Source organism: Procambarus clarkii, chromosome 44 (genome assembly GCF_040958095.1).
Source record: "Procambarus clarkii isolate CNS0578487 chromosome 44, FALCON_Pclarkii_2.0, whole genome shotgun sequence".
Taxonomy (NCBI): domain Eukaryota; kingdom Metazoa; phylum Arthropoda; class Malacostraca; order Decapoda; family Cambaridae; genus Procambarus; species Procambarus clarkii.
Window position 1 is genome coordinate 36,086,409 of NC_091193.1, and position 3,801 is coordinate 36,090,209.

A 3,801-nucleotide genomic window follows, 5' to 3' on the forward strand; every position below is an offset into this window, starting at 1 on the left:
GAACAACACCACTAAGGCCATCGCTGCAAGCACTAGCTTATCCATTGTAATCTGTGATAGAATGAGAGAAAGATATTCTTTATCTGTATATTTATAATGGTTTCACGAAATTAATCACAGATAGGATGGGGTGGAGAGCCAAGTGCAAGTACCATAAAAAAGTATCTATCTTACATTGTTAAGATGAAATTTGGGAAAATCATAGATACCACTACTCACACTTTATCCACACACACCAGTGACAACTCCTACCAGAACCCCCATCATCACCTTCTTCTTGTAAATCATCGTTGTTGTTATTTATTTGAAAATTATACATTTTTGGTTTCAATTATATACATTCAAACTTTCCACCTATGTCTTTTTCTTACTCAAAATGTAACATATTTTTTTTTTTTTAATTTTTTTTAAGTGATTTTATCTTATAAAGAAAAATCTATTGTAAATGGGATATAAAAAAACTATGAATAAAAAATATAAAAATTTTCCTTTTGGAAAATTTAAGAGTAAATTACCATATCGTGTATATAAATCTATATTTTATCATTTAACAAAAAAACAAAAAAATAATAATATCAAAGTAGATATAAACAAAAGAGGACTATTAAAAAATAACAAACTATTTGAAATTGATATATATTTCTCAGATTTACAATTAGGTATAGAAATTCAGGGTCCTACTCATTATATAGACATTGAACAAATTAACAGAGATTTAAAAAAAAAAAAAGTTTAATAATATTGGGATTATTTTGTTATATGTAGGATTTAATACTGTAAAGCATGATATACTAACTTGTCTAAATATTATTACTAAAAAGATAATTAGTTAAAAAATAAGGTATGTAAATCAAATCATATATAGATTTTTCAAGGAAATCCGGCTGAGTCGGTCCATTTATCAGCTGGGCAAGTCTATTGTGATGTATATGATGACAGGATGTAAGAGAGATACCCACGCTGTCTTGTGCATTCTAATAAGGGACGGAGAGGATATATGTCGGTCTGAGCTGGGTTAAGAGTTACTCCAACGCGCATCTTCAGCTAATCCTCAAAATCATCTCTTGAAGGTATTATATGACATTTACATTATTTATATTAAAAAATCATAATCTTGTTATTTACCATTGTATTATATATATATATATTTCTGAGCTTATAATATACAAAGACCTATTTTTTTTTTCATTTTCAGATAATTATAAAATGATGGTGATGTTAGTGGTATTGTGGGTGTTGGTTGTTGGAACTGTTTTCAATCAATCAATCATCGTGGGAGTGTGATTCTTTATTTATGTTTTCTTTTCAGACCTGAACCTAAACGTGTACTTGTCAAATAGAGAATAATGGAGGAGAGAAAAGAAAAAATGAAAAAGGAAGTTCAATTTAATCCACATATAACGATACGATATTTATATGTATGGGCATATGCCTATCAGAAAGCTAGAATAGATGGTAAAATGTGGAACACAGCTGCTGCAGATCGGGATCGTTTCAAGATGCGATGTGTGAGCACTTAAAAAATACTAAATGATGCAAGAATATTTGACAAGGATCATAGAGAAAAGGTTTATTTAGAGCGAATAAAAGAGATATAGAAATTAAATATCCTTTATTTAATTCCTATCTTATAAAATTTAGTAGTATAGAGGGGGGGGCAAAAACTGGTTGTATCATTTTATTTAAAAGTTAGGTAACCACCTAACACTAGGACAATTTGTCTTAACATTATATTATATTGATCATGTCTTCGTTATCCATCTGACCATTATTATAACACCAATATATCAACATAATAAATATTAACAAAGCCAAAACTTTGTGAATTTTACACATCATCTCATTTTCATTGATTGATTTACTTCCCACATCTTGTTTGCTAGATGAAGATTGACTTGGAGAAACAAATAATATTTTAAACTAACACTTGGAGAGAGAGAGAGAGAGAGAGAGAGCAGGTCTAAATAAACCCTTGCTCTTCTTGTTGAGGGCAGTCACCTACTACTCAGGCAGTGTTATTGTGCTGGGTTTTTCTTTGACAAAACACATCCAAGTGAGCCATCCTCTTCTCTTCCCTTCATTGTAAATATATAATATAGGGTAGGAGAAAAAGAGAGAGAGAGAGTGTTACGAACCCGGATCCAGCGTCCGAGCACGGAGTAGTAACGACCGCGCCATCTGTGGGTCAGCTCCCGAAACCCCCGCCAAACGACGACGACACCTGGTGAGGGTGCCGTGTATCAGCTACGAGGGCCAGTTTCCAGTCCTGTTCAGCACTCTACACCGCCGCCACTGACCTCTGGTGAGGTGGTGCTCCGACGACAGCGCCATCTATGGACTGGATACGTCAGGTGTTTGTGCCCGAGCCCGTAAGTGAGGTGTTTTAGTGTCCCAGTTATTGATGACGTGTCTGCTTACAGAGCCGACCTGGGACTGCTGTGATGGAAGTGGAGTCAGTCTACCCGAGGCAGCCAGTCTCCATACCTTGAACCTTGCTGCAGCTGTTGTGAAGTCGTCCCCCCGGAAGAACACTGTGGTGTGTTAGCCTGCCAGTGGAGTGGCAGTAAAAAGGATTTACCCGGGACCGACTGTTGGAGACGATCATCCACTGGGGTACTGAAGACAGGAGAGTGATTTGTGGTGTCACACGAGGCTCCTGTCTAGGGCGTTCCCCTTTTATCGTTCGTGGAGTGGCCGTACCAGCCTTGTTGGCTCAGAACCTGCCAGCAGACCAGCTGGACGTGTGGTTGACGGCCTCCACGGCGGTGCCCCCAGTGGACCTGTGTTTTGGCTGACCTGTGGCCAGGGTAGGCTCAACTTCTTTGGAGAATTCGTTGTGAGGCCACGAAGAAAGCACCAAGGACTCGGCACCGAGAGTTATGGCACCAGCGTCTTCAGCAGAAGACATCGATTGTGGATTAATCCCCTTGTAAAGTGTTAATACCTCTCCCCCTTGTGCACTCTTTTATTTTATATATTTAATCGGTGATGGTGTTAATTATAATATTAAGTTCTTAACTTTCTTTCCCTACTCCCTTTTAAGTTACTTGCGTCACGGATCTCATCCCTTGATAGCCACTACTGGCTTGGGAACGGATACATATATCTTCCTCTAACAACATCAGAGTAAGAACCCCGTTGCGTCCCGAGAGGGCCGTAACAGAGAGAGAAAAATATATTCTCAAATGGTTATTGATCAGTTAAATAATTACAAAAACATAATGAAAAATACGTCACAAATAACTGAGTAACTATAGCCTCTCAAGTCTGTATCAGTCTGACTGGATTGGTATATAAAAGAGTTTGCCAGGCTATGCAAATCATTACAGGTTCGCCATACTTCATGGACACTTCATTCTGAGTAGTAAAACAACAATCACACAATCTAAAGCACATTCAACATTTAATGTTTCTTCAACCTCAACCTCATACGTATGTTGTATAATTTACTTAAGTCTATTATAACAAAAGTATATCATATTACTATAATGTAATAAGAGTCAATGTATATATTATAAATCAGAATAATTATATAAATTAATTAATTTTGTTTTCTTTTCAGGTGGAAGTGAGATAATTCTCTTAGAGATGTCACTTGATCAAACAAAAACCCATACAACAAACAACTTTTTTTTATGTGATGTATGTGGAAAAAAATATAGTACAATAAGAACACTAACAGTCCATTTCACAACTCATACAAAGAAGACTATCCTTTTTACAATTTATACCGGTAAAACTCCAAAGTGCAGTGAATGTGAAAAAACAAACTAACAACACATTAGAGAAAAATGGTTTTCA